The sequence below is a fragment of the Oncorhynchus masou genome, chromosome 29 (genome assembly GCF_036934945.1).
Source record: "Oncorhynchus masou masou isolate Uvic2021 chromosome 29, UVic_Omas_1.1, whole genome shotgun sequence".
NCBI lineage: Eukaryota > Metazoa > Chordata > Actinopteri > Salmoniformes > Salmonidae > Oncorhynchus > Oncorhynchus masou.
Window position 1 is genome coordinate 64,752,274 of NC_088240.1, and position 14,342 is coordinate 64,766,615.

Sequence of the window (14,342 nt, forward strand, 5' to 3'; positions counted from 1 at the left end):
TATTCCCCTGGTAAAGGTGTTATGGTTGGAGAGAAGAGCACATGTCTCAATCATAGCCCTGTTTATGGCCTTCACACACTCTCAGGCCTACAGTGGTGTGTGTGTGGGTGCCCAACCACCACCCCCATGGTTCATTGAGTTCTAACAAAAATGTGTGTTTGTGTCTGAACCTCCTTAAGCAGGCCAAATACCTTTTTACCCCCACTCCTTTTATGCTTCTTCCTTCCTTCCTCCTCTCTCTCTCCTCGCTCTCTCTCTCTCGCTCTCTCTCTCTCTCGCTCGCAGTCACCCCTCACACGTATAAGTGTGTTGATGACAAATCAACTCGACCATTTCCCTTCAGTAGTTCTCTCCCTAGTTTCCACCCCATCAAACACAGCAGTTGATTAATGCGAGATGTTTAATATGATATACGAGGACTGTTGATGGACACAGGGGCAGTATTGTGAAGCGATAGGTAGCCACCAGCAAGACTAATGAATATGGACACAGTGGAGGGAGGAAATATTAACCATGGTTTTCCAGTTGAAAACCTCCCGCTCCGCAAATAGAAGAATTAGTTGCCTTTATTGAGTGCTTTACGCATTCATGCTTTGGAGTTTGTAATTAATTCACAACATGGATATGGGTTCTTGACCCAGAATACTTTGAGAGTTCTGGGATGGTGTAGTTGTATTTTTTATTGAAATGTATTTTGATGTTGTTCAGCTTGACATTGTTTGTCGTTAGCCTTACAGTACACAAAGCTGCCATGGTAGTGGCATAGATGCTAGGGTCTTTGATAGTTATGACAACTTAGGCAGCTTATGCAGTAGCTTGGGACTGTTACTGTATGGATGTGGGCAGTAAACCAGAAAAGTCGCAATAGTGTGTGTTATTTGGGACTACTGGAGGTATCCTGTGGACACTGTGCTATCTAACCTCCAAACGAGCTTCAATGCAATACAACACTCCTTCCGTGGCCTCCAACTGCTCTTAAACGCTAGTAAAACCAAATGCATGCTTTTCAACCGATCACTGCCTGCACCCGCATGCCCGACGTGCATCACCACCCTGGACGGTTCCGACCTTGAATATGTGGACATCTATAAGTACCTAGGTGTCTGGCTAGACTGTAAACTCTCCTTCCAGACTCCTATCAAACATCTCCAATCGAAAATCAAATCAAGAGTCGGCTTTCTATTCCGCAACAAAGCCTCCTTCACTCACGCCGCCAAACTTACCCTAGTAAAACTGACTATCCTACCGATCCTCGACTTCGGCGATGTCATCTACAAAATAGCTTCCAACACTCTACTCAGCAAACTGGATGCAGTTTATCACAGTGCCATCCGTTTTGTCACTAAAGCACCTTACACCACCCACCACTGCGACTTGTATGCTCTAGTCGGCTGGCCCTCGCTACATATTCGTTGCCAGACCCACTGGCTCCAGGTCATCTACAAGTCCATGCAAGGTAAAGCTCCGCCTTATCTCAGTTCACTGGTCACGATGGCAACACCCATCCGTAGCACGCGCTCCAGCAGGTGTGTCTCACTGATCATCCCTAAAGCCAACACCTCATTTGGCCGCCTTTCGTTCCAGTACTCTGCTGCCTGTGACTTGCAAAAATTGCAAAAAGAATTGCAAAAAGTAAATTTTATTTATTTACTTTTCTGCTATTTTGCACACCAATATCTCTACCTGTACATGACCATCTGATCATTTATCACTCCAGTGTTAATCTTCAAAATTGTAATTATTCGCCTACCTCCTCATGCCTTTTGCACACAATGTATATAGACTCCCCTTTTTTCTACTGTGTTATTGACTTGTTAATTGTTTACTCCATGTGTAACTCTGTGTTGTCTGTTCACACTGCTATGCTTTATCTTGGCCAGGTCGCAGTTGCAAATGAGAACTTGTTCTCAACTAGCCTACCTGGTTAAATAAAGGTGAAATAAAAAATAAATAAAAAATAAAAAAATCCCTTATATGATGTCCATCCAGGGTGTGTGTGTCTGTGTCAGAGTTCTGCACAGCTTGTTTTGGAGATATCCGACATCACGCCAGCCCGACCCACCCTCAAAGTATTGTTCCGAGAGCCGATCCGTGACCCACCAAATTACATCCAATTTATGTCATTGTTTTCATGACTCCGTAGTAGTATGCTATTATTCCCCTTCCCTGCATGGATGAATTTGTCTGGATGTGTATTCAACATTTGTGTAAAAGGAAACCATGCCATGAATTAAGAACGATAGGCATGTCTTTTTGTCTACACAATGCGATGCGTCACATTGACGACGCAAATCGCTTTAAGAATAATAGCATTTTAATTAGCCTTTTTACCTACTGAAAGCCTATAGACGACATAACAAAACAAGATCTTTATATTTAACATTGTTTCGATAATCAAATAGTTTAAATTAAACTTAAATAAACAATTGATCTACACACAATACCCCATAATGACAAAGCTAAAAAACTAGATTTTAGATATGTTTGCAAATGTATTAAAAATAAATGTAAAAAATTTATATCCATAAGTATTCAGTCCCTTGGCTATGAGACTTGTAATTGAGCTCAGGGTGCATCCTGTTTCCATTGATCATCCTTGAGATGTTTCTACAACTTGACTGGAGTCCCTGTGGTAAATTCAATTGATTGAACTTGATTTGGAAAGGTACACACCTGTCTATATACAGTAAGGTCCCACAGTTGACAGTGCATGTCAGAGCAAAAACCAAGCAATGAAGTCGAAGGAATTGTCCGTATAGTTCAGAGACAGGATTGTGTCTAGGCACAGATCTGGGGAAGGGTACCAAAAAGGGTGTCTGCAGCATTGAATATCCCCAAGAACACAGTGGCCTCCACCTTTCATTCTTTTTAAAAACTTTTTCTCCCCAATTCCGTGATATCCAATTGGTAGTTAGTCTTGTCCCATCGCTGCTACTCCCGTACGGACTCGGGAGAGGTGAAGGTCGAAAGCCATGTGTCCTCCGAAAACACGACCCTGCCAAGCCGCACTGATTCTGACACTGCTCGCTTAACCCGGACAACTGGCAACTGTGTCAGCGTGCATGCGCCCCGGCCTGCCACAGGAGTCGCTAGAGCACGATGGGTCACGGACATCCCGGCCGGCCAAACCCTCCCCTAAACTGGACGACACTGGGCCAATTGTGCGCTGCTTCATTTTTTAAATTGTACCTTTATTTAACTAGGCAAGTCAGTTAAGAACAAACTCTTACTTTCAATGACGGCCTAGGAACAATGGGTTTACTGCCTTGTTCAGGGGCAGAATGACAGATTTTTACCTTGTCAGCTCGGGAATTCGATCTTGCAACCTTCTGGTTACTAGTCCAACGCTCTAACCTCTAGGCTACCTGTCGCCCCATGAGACCCCCATGGGTCTCCCAGTCGTGACCAGCTGTGACACTGCCCGGGATCAAATGTGGATCTGTAGTGACACCTCAAGCACTGCAATGCAGTGCCGTAGACCGCTGCACTACTCGGGAGGCCTGGCCTCTACCATTCTTAAATGGAAGAAGTTTGGAAACACCAAGAGTCTTCCTAGAGCTGGCCACCTGGCCAAACTGCGCAATCGGGGGAGAAGAGTCTTGGTCAGGGAGGTGAGCAAGAACCTGATGGTCACTCTGATAGAGCTCCAGGGTTCCTCTGTGGAGATGGGAGAACCTTCCAGAAGAACAACCATCTCTGCAGCATTCAACCAATAAGGTCTTATGGGTGAGTGACCACTCCCCAGTAATTGGCACATGACAGCCCACTTGGAGTTTCCCAAAATGCAGCTAAAAGACTCTCTGACCGTGAGAAACAAGATTCTCTGGTCTGATGAAACCAAGATGGAACTATTTGGCCTGAATGTCAAGTGTCGCATCTGGAGGAAAGCAGGCACCACTCATCACCTGGCCAATACCATCCCTACGGTGAAGCATGGTGGTGGCAGCATCATGCTGTGGGGATGTTTTTCACCGGCAGGGACTTGGAGACTAGTCAGGATCAAGGGAAAGATGAACGGAGCAAAATAAAGAGAGATCCTTGATTAAAACCTGCTCCAGAGTCCAACGGACATCAGACTGTGGGTGAATGTTCACCGTCCATCAGGACAACGAAGCCACTAAGCACACAGCCAAGACAACGCAGGAGTGGCTTCAGGACAAGTCTCTGAATGTCCTTGAGCGACCCAGCCAGAGCACAAACTTGAACCAGATCAAAGCTGAAAACAGCTGTGCAGGGACACTCCCCATCCAACCTGACAGAGCTTGAGACGATCTGCAGAGAAGAATGGGAGAAACTCCCCAAATACAGGTGTGCCAAGCTTTTAGCGTCAAACCCAAGAAGACTAATCGCTGCCAAAGGTGCTTCAACAAGGTACTGAGTAAAGGGTCTGAATACTTATGTAAATGTAATATTTCAGTTGGTCTTTGAGACATTTGCAACAAATGCTTTGTCATTATTGGGTATTGTGTATACATTGATGAGGGAAAAAACAATATAATTAATTTTAGAATAAGTCTGTAACGTAACAAAATGTGAAAAAGGTGAAGGGAAAGGTGGTCTGAATACTTCTGAATGCACAGTAGGCTGCAAAAATAGGCTACATTTATTTAATAGGCTATTATATGGATATTCAAATTTTTACTAGCCACACCGGTTTACACTTTATATGGCCTGCGTATGGTCTAAATAAACAAAAGCCTGAATTAACGCAGGCTATTAATTAACTGATATTTAATTGAATTATCATAAACAATTACCTGCTTGCACTTTTTGCCGGCTGTATATCCATCTACCGGTTTGTTGTTCTACGAACCGGGGATTTCACTCACGCAGCATCTGTTTTCACGATGATGTAGCCTATTCCTCCATCATAACCTTTCTTTTTATTTCTTTAGTTAGTCCTATGTTACCCATTTTCGCGTGAGCTAGGCTAGCCAGAGAAAGTCAACTTGGCATTGCCTATTCTCATGTGGGGGGGAGGGAACAAAAGCTCTGCACCTAGACGAATTAGAATGTTTCAGCACCGCATAAATAATGGTCAGTTCCCTGCTCCAAACTCTCTCAATATGTCCCTGCTGCACACTCTCTCAATACGTCCCTGCTCCACACTCTCTCAATACGTACCCTGCTCCACACTCTCTCAATACGTACCCTGCTTCACACTCTCTCAATACGTACCCTGCTCCACACTCTCTCAATACGTCCATGCTCCACACTCTCTCAATACGTCCATGCTCCACACTCTCTCAATACGTCCCTGCTGCACACTCTCTCAATACGTCCCTGCTGCACACTCTCTCAATACGTCCCTGCTGCACACTCTCTCAATACGTCCCTGCTCCACACTCTCTCAATACGTCCCTGCTCCACACTCTCTCACACTCTCTCACGTCCCTGCTCCACACTCTCTCAATACGTCCCTGCTCCACACTCTCTCAATACGTCCCTGCTCCACACTCTCTCAATACGTCCCTGCTCCACACTCTCTCAATACGTCCCTGCTCCACACTCTCTCAATACGTCCCTGCTCCACACTCTCTCAATACGTCCCTGCTCCACACTCTCTTAATACGTCCCTGCTCCACACTCTCTCAATACGTTCATGCCTGGAAGCCTCACCGTTCACAGAATGAAATTCTCAACACAATTTTTTTTTTGTGGTGTGTATCCGACCTGATGCAGAACTGTAGTGTGTGTGTGTGTGTGTGTGTGTGTGTCAAGAGTATTGAGCGGACAGGATCCATGTCGTCCGGTCTCTTTCCTTTCACTGTTGTTCTGCTGCCAAAACACACACACACAATACACAGAGCGAGAAAGTCAAGCGACTCCTGTATGACCAAAGCCCTGTCACTCTTTATGTAAACAGTCATTTGTTACAAACCCCAAAGATGTTGCTGTTTCAATCGGCTGTAAACGCAAAAGTTGTTTACGTTTCCAACAACACTGGCGGCAACAGTCTCCCACGGAGACTGGGCACACACACACACGCACGCTCGCGCGCACTCACTCACTCACGCACGCTCACACACACACACACGCACGCACGCTCACACACACACACACACAAGCCCCACTTCATGGCCTTGCAGTACACCCTATTCCAGGCATTGTATAAAAATGGATGGATAGGATTTGTAGTTTGTATGAACTTCCCACTACCAATACTGTGTGGGACCTGACAGTTGAAAAAACACAGAGTACACAGACACAAATGTACTGTACTCCCTGATAGAGCCCTATTTGTGCTTATATTTGTGCCTGAAGGATATACAGAATATTTTCTCTCTTATGACACACACACATACTTGTAAGATGTGTAGATTCCTGTCTCCGGTACACAGTGAGACCCTCTTCTGTCGTTCTCCTCATCTCTCCAGCTCACCCTCTCCTTACCTGAACCTGTGTCTCGCTCGGATGACATCACCTGGGCGGCCTGCTGAGACGCTGGTTGTAACAGCTGCTCTTGGCCCTTGCTCTCTGTCTCGAAGCACACACACGCACACACGCACACCCTGTCAGCAGCATCTGATGGTATCAGTTCAGTCAGCACTGTTTATCACATGGCCTTCATTACTCAGAACTGTTAGCTTTGCTCTGTCATTAGGTCAAATGTTGGGCTGCTTTACAATATGGCTGTGCATTTGGTGTTGTGGGTGTAATGTTGCTCTCTCCCTTGTATCTCTCTGTCTTTCTTGTTTACTCTATCCATGTCTGTCAGTAAGCATAGCTTAAGGTCTCTCTACTTGAAGATCATCATAGAATGAACTAGATGTTGTGGCCTTCTTGTTTTGTGTGTTTTCACTGTACATTTATTTCAGTGTGTGTATGCATGCATGTGTTTATACATACAGTTGAAGTCGGAAGTTTACATACACCTTAGCCAAATACATTTAAACTCAGTGTTTCGCAATTCCTGACATTTAATCGTAGTTAAAATTCCCTGTATTAGGTCAGTTAGGATCACAACTTTATTTTAAGAATGTGAAATGTCAGAATAATAGTAGAGTTATTTATTTCATCACATTCCCAGTGGGTCAGAAGTTTACTTACACTCAATTAGTATTTGGTAGCATTGCCTTTAAAATTGTTTAACTTGGGTCACACGTTTTGTGTTGCCTTCCACAAGCTTCCCGCAATAAGTTGGGTGAATTTTGGCCCATTCCTCCTGACAGAGCTGATGTAACTGAGTCAGGTTTGTAGAACTCCTTGCTCACACACTCTTTTTCAGTTCTGCCCACAATTTTTCAATGGGATTGAGGTCAGAGCTTTGTGATGGCCACTCCAATACCTTGACTTTGTTGTCCTTAAGCAACTTTGGAAGTATGCTTGGGGTCATTGTCCAGTTTGCAGACAACACAACAGTGGTAGGCTTGATTACCAACAACGACGAGACAGCGTACAGGGAGGAGGTGAGGGCCCTCAGAGTGTGGTGTCAGGACAATAACCTCACACTCAACGTCAACAAAACTAAGGAGATGATTGTGGACTTCAGGAAACAGCAGAGGGAACACCCCCCTATCCACATCGATGTGGAGAGGGTAGTAAGTTTTAAGTTCCTCGGCATACACATCACAGACAAACTGAATTGGTCCACTCACACAGACAGCATCGTGAAGAAGGCGCAGCAGCGCCTCTTCAACCTCAGGAGGCTGAAGCACTCACAAACTTCTACAGATGCACAATCGAGAGCATCCTGGCGGGCTGTATCACCGCCTGGTACGGCAACTGCTCCGCCCACAACCGTAAGGCTCTCCAGAGGGTAGTGAGGTCTGCACAACGCATCACCGGGGGCAAACTACCTGCTCTCCAGGACACCTACACCACCCGATGTTACAGGAAGGCCATAAAGATCATCAAGGACAACACCCACCCGAGCCACTGCCTGTTCACCCCGCTATCATCCAGAAGGTGAGGTCAGTACAGGTGCATCAAAGCTGGGACCGAGAGACTGAAAAACAGCTTCTATCTCAAGGCCATCAGACTGTTAAACAGCAACCACTAACATTGAGTGGCTGCTGCCAACACACTGGCTCAACTCCAGCCACTTTAATAATGGGAATTGATTGGAAATGATGTAAAATATATCACTAGCCACTTTAAACAATGCTACCTAATATAATGTTTACATACCCTACATTATTCATCTCATATGTATACGTATATACTGTACTCTATCATCTACTGCATCTTTATGTAATACATGTATCACTAGCCACTTTAACTATGCCACTTTGTTTACATACTCATCTCATATGTATATACTGTACTCGATACCATCTACTGTATCTTGCCTATGCTGCTCTGTACCATCACTCATTCATATATCTTTATGTACATATTCTTTATCCCCTTACACTTGTGTATAAGACAGTAGTTTTGGAATTGTTAGTTAGATTACTTGTTGGTTATTACTGCATTGTTGGAAGCAAGAAGCACAAGCATTTCGCTACACTCGCATTAACATCTGCTAACCATGTGTATGTGACAAATAAAATTTGATTTGATGTGGAAGACCCATTTGCGAACAAGCCTTAACTTCCTATCTTGAGATGTTGCTTCAATGTATCCACATAATTTTCCTCCTCATGATGCCATCTATTTTGTGAAGTACACCAGTCCCTACTGCAGCAAAGCTTCCCCACAACATGATGCTGCCACCCCTGTGCTTCACGGTTGGGATGGTGTTCTTCGGCTTGCAAGCCTCCCCTTTTCCCTCCAAACATAACGTTGGTCATTATGGCCAAACAGTTAAATTTTTGTTTCATCAGACCAGAGGATATTTCTCCAAAAAGGACGATCTTTGTTCCCATGTGCAGTTGCAAACCGTAGTCTGGCTTTTTATGGTGGTTTTGGAGCAGTGGCTTATTCCTTGCTGAGCGGCCTTTCAGGTTATGTCAATGCAGGACTCATTTTACTGTGGATATAGATACTTTTGTACCTGTTTCCTCCAGCATCTTCACAAGGTCCTTTGCTGTTGTTCTGGGATTGATTTACACTTTTCGCACCAAATACATTCATCTCTAGGAGACAGAACGCATCTCCTTCCTGAGTGGTATGAGGGCTGTGTGGTCTCATGGTGTTTATACTTGCGTACTATTGTTTGTACAGATGAACGTGGTACCTTCAGGCATTTGGGAAATTGCTCCCAAGGATGAACCAGACTTGCGGAGGTCTTGGCTGATTTCTTTTGATTTTCCCATGATGTCAAGCAAAGAGGCAATGAGTTTGAAGGTAGGCCTTGAAATACATCCACAGGTACACCTCCAATTGACTCAAATGATGTCAATTAGCCTATCAGAAGCTTCTAAAGCCATTACATAATTTCCTGGAATTTTCCCAGCTGTTTAAAGTTAGTCAATTTAGTGTATGTAAACTTCTGACCCACTGGAATTGTGATACAGTGAATTATAAGTGAAATTATCTGTCTGTAAATAATTGTTGGAAAAATTACTTGTGTCATGCACAAGGTAGATGTCCTAACCGACTTGCCAAAACTATAGTTTGTTAACAAGAAATTTGTGGAGCGGTTGAAAAACAAGTTTTAATGACTCCAACCTAAGTGTATTTAAACTTCCGACTTCAACTGGATCTTCTCTCTCCCACCACAGAAGAAGATTGATACCTCTGCGTCTACACACACCACAGTTCCACTTCATGATTTACCACATTTTATATGGAACTTCCAGTCTCCACTCCACACTGGGCAGGAATAACACAGGCTGGGGAACAAGTCTCCTTTAGGGAACACATCCAACCCCCCCATCATGTTTTCACATTAGTCAGAGAACCTATACATGCTCTCTCACTCTTTCTTTCTCTCCTCTCTCACTCTTTCTTTCTCTCTCCCTCTTTCTTTTTCTCACTTCCCTCTCTCTCTCTTACTCTTTCTGTCTTCCTCTCGCTCCTTCTTTCTTTCTCTCTCTCTTGCATTCTCTTACTTTCACTCTCTCCCTCTCCTTCTTTCTGTCTCTTTTTCTCTCTCATTTTGCTCTCTTCGTTTGCTCTTTCTCTCGTTCTCTCACCCTGTCTTTCGTTCTCTTTCTTTTATTCTTTCTTTCTCTCTTCTTTTCTCTCTCTCTCTCTCAAATCAATGATTTATTTTAGTATGTCATAACAATGTACATATTGCCAAAGCTTACTTTGGAGATTTATAATATTAATCAATATTGTCAACAGGACAACAGTAACAACTATAATCAAGGGTCAAAATAACCATATGTTGAACAATAACAGAGGCATAGAGGACATGTGCAGGTTGGTTGGTCTGTCAGACATTGTCCCCTCATCTTATGGCATGCAGCAATGTAGTTCGCTGCCAATCCACAGCTCTCTGCATCCTCCCCCAACAGGACAGGTAGCCTATTCTCATCAGAGAGGTCTTTGAAACCTTGAATAAGGGTTTTAAATTTGGTGAAATTACACTCTTAATTGTTTAATATTCTTGACATTTTGTCAGGAAAATGCAGCTCTGTCTCAGCTCAGGGTTCTGCTGTGGTATCTCTCTCTGAACTAGTCAAATTCCCTTCTCCCTGCTATGTGTTGAATACATTAGCTACTCGGCTGGAACCAGGCGTTTTTGGCAACAGTTCGGAGATCTTGAACGTCCCCCCTCTGAATATATATGCAGTGGAGAAAAACCATATGTTGTGATAAAGTGAATGCCAGGGGAATGTGATTGTGATGTACTACTGGGGTGCAGGGTTGTTGACGGGATGTTATGCAAGCAGGCTTTGAGGCGTGTGTGTGTGTGTGCGTGCGTGCGTGCTGTTGTCTGACTGTATTCCGTACATGTATTTAAGTGTGTGTTCTCTCCCAGAATCTCCTCTCCTATCAACGTCTCTAATTAAAACTCTAGAAATTGAAGTGTTTCAGTCCTAAAATACACCCCCCCCCCCTTCCAAGTTCCAAGTCCATTGAGGATACCTTTGTTCCTATATCCAAATCTTGTCTTTGGGAGCCATTTCTGACGGCGTAAACAGATGTATCTTGCCTTGTGTTTGGAGTCTCCTTTCTCAGATGTTTTGGGAGGATTTAAGTTATGCCTTGTGGTTAGGAGATCTATTCCTGTAGGACTTAAAGAGAAGGGAGAGGAAATAGATGTTGAAGTTGAGAGCAGGGCTACTGTCACTGAATGAATGGGGGTCTTCTCTGTGAGCTAAAGCACTACTTAATGCTCAACTACTTAAAGCGGTTAGGAATTCCTAGGCTAAACCCCATTTAGAGAGCGCTGTCTCTGTATGTCTCCATCTGCCTCACTCTCTCTTTCTGGGTGCGTGCGTGTGCTCGCGTGCATTATCAAATTTGGCAATGTGTCAGTGTGTGGCCATATCTCTCTCATTGCGCAACATTATAACCATAAAACCCAGTGTCTTTCCAACGATCTCCCTCCTCTCCTGACTTGTACAATGTGGACATCATAAAGAGTGGAGAAAAAAGCCTTGGTGTTGACTTTGTGGTTGGGACAGGGTTTAGGCTGTACAGGTAGATCAGGTGTCTGTTTGATTTACAGCTGTTTGATTTTTGACTTCAAAACCAGGAGGTGCACTTTTGGGCTGGGGAGAAAGAGGGATTTCTAGAGATCATATCGCAAGCAAACAATCTGCAAGATTTGAGACCAAACCACAACCAAATGATCTTCTGAACCATTACACTACACAACGGTCTAACACATTCAAACCACAACCAACGGTGGTTTGGTACATGCTCTAGTTCTTTTGACCACAACCAAATGGTTCCGTAGATGTAACCATAAAAAAAACTACTGAAATTGAGCAGCAACAACGGTTCAGTAGGGAATTGCACATAATGTAGACCAAACCACGACCAACCATTTTAGAACAGAGACCAAACCACGACCAACCATTTTAGAACAGAGACCAAACCACGACCAACCATTTTAGAACAGAGACCAAACCACGACCAACCGTTTTAGAACAGAGACCAAACCACGACCAACCGTTTTAGAACAGAGACCAAACCACGACCAACCGTTTTAGAACAGAGACCAAACCACGACCAACCGTTTTAGAACAGAGACCAACCGTTTTAGAACAGAGACCAAACCAAACCACGACAAACCGTTTTAAAACAGAGACCAAACCAAACCACGACCAACCGTTTTAAAACAGAGACCAGACTAAACCACGACCAACCGTTTTAGAACAGAGACCAGACTAAACCACGACCAACCGTTTTAAAACAGAGACCAAACCAAACCACGACCAACCTTATTAAAACAGAGACCAGACTAAACCACGACCAACCGTTTTAAAACAGAGACCAAACCAAACCACGACCAACTGTTTTAAAACAGAGACCAGCCTAAACCACTACCAACCGTTTTAAAACAGAGACCAAACTAAACCACGACCAACCGTTTTAAAACAGAGACCAGCCTAAACCACTACCAACCGTTTTAAAACAGAAACCAAACCACGACCAACCGTTTTAGACGGAGACCAAACTAAACCACAACCAACCGTTCCAGCAGTTCCATCCTATCTATTTGCTCTTCTAACTACAATCACACGCCTAGTATATGTGACAGTGTGCAGCTCCATACTACAGTCTGAGAGAGGGCTGCCTGGCTTGTCTCTCCACCTAAAGAGCTCCGTTTCAGGCTAAAGGGGGTCCAGAGGTGGGGGCCCTTTCCTTAACATGTGTTGATGTATGGCTGGGCAGAGGTTAAGACACACATACGACCCTTGTCCCCACATACGACCCCTCTCTCTCTGCACACACAGACTACACTTGATCACACACACACCGCCACTGTCCGAAATTGCAAAAAGACAAGCTTAGAAAAACACCTGCCCAATTAAAGGCTGGCGTATCCAATTTCAAACAAGCCAATGACCAGGAAGAGGTAAAAAAAAACTGAGGCTGCCTGTTGCCTCGGCGTAACCCCAGGGGCCATCCCAACCAATTGGCCTCACTAAACAGAGCAGGATTGGCTTTATAGCATAGGATAAAACTTTAGACAGGGATTAGGGTCATCTGCCAAGAGGTAGAGGGCATTTTAAATACACACACACACACACACACACACACACATATGAACACTTGCATACGTAACCACTTACCCAGACCAACACACACACACGTTCACACACACCACTGCCAGCTCAGACGGTGTGTTTTGAGGGTGTAAAATGAAAGTGGCATGAAAAATGACACAAGCCCTTGGGATTGGGGGTCAGACGGAGAGGTGGAGAAGGTAGAGAGGAGAGGCGAGAGGGAGAGAGAAGGGGTCTGATTCATAGACCCGAGGAGGTTCCTAATTCCCGTTCATCCTTGGTATTGAAGAGCCGATAGATACTCTTGGAGGGGGTCTCACTGTGACACCCCCAGCGCACACAACACATAGGCAACACCGACATGGCCACATACATACAAACACATTCCATACACACACACGTTAATATTGACATTTGTAGGCCCTGGTAGAAGATGAAGTTCTTACATAACCACATCTGACAATTACTGAGACTTTGTCACTTGAAAAAGGGCAGCTGAAGAGGAACACTTTTATTACACATTTGACACATGTTACGGCCAAATCCTAACTTGATATTCCAGAGAGAGATGTTACACACAGGTTTGATTTGTGTATGTACATTTAGTGTACAAAACTTTAGGAACACCTTCCTAATATTGAGTTGCACCCCCTTTTGCCCTCAGAACAGCCTGAATTTGTCGGGGTATGGACTACAAGGTGTGGAAAGCGTTCCGCAGGGATGCTGGCCCATATTCACTCCAATGCGTCCCGTAGTAAAACCGGTGTACTGTGTACTGTGTACTGTCCCTGTAAAAATAAACTCAAACTCAACTCAAGGACCTCAGCGTTACTCTGGACCCTGATCTCTCTTTTGACAAACATATCAATAATATTTTAAGGGCAGCTTTTTCCATCTTAGTAACATTGCAAAAATCTGAAGTATTTTGTCTAAGAATGATGCAGAAAAGTTAATCCATGCTTTTGTCACTTCTTGATTAGACTACTGCAATGCTCTACTCCGGCTACCCAGCTAAAGCACTAAATTAACTTCAGTTAGTGCTAATTACTTCTGATAGAATCTTGACTAGAACCAAAACATTTGAGCATATTACTTCAGTGCTAGCCTGGCTTCCTGTTAAGGCTAGGGTTTTACTGCTAACCTATCAAGCATTACATGGGCTTGCTCCTACCCATCTCTTCGATTTGGTCCTGCCGTACATACAGTGGGGCAAAAAAGTATTTAGTCAGCCACCAATTGTGCAAGTTCTCCCACTTAAGAATATGAGAGAGGCCTGTCATTTTCATCATAGGTACACTTCAACTATGACAGACAAAATGAGGAAAA

The 14,342-nt window shown here is 44.1% G+C and overlaps 1 protein-coding gene across 1 annotated transcript in view; it reads left to right on the forward strand.

Annotated features, from left to right (window-relative positions):
- LOC135520280 (protein PTHB1-like) overlaps positions 1-14,342 on the forward strand; it is a 206,580-nt gene that overhangs the window by 95,770 nt on the left and 96,468 nt on the right. The gene's annotated exons all lie outside the window — the stretch shown is intronic.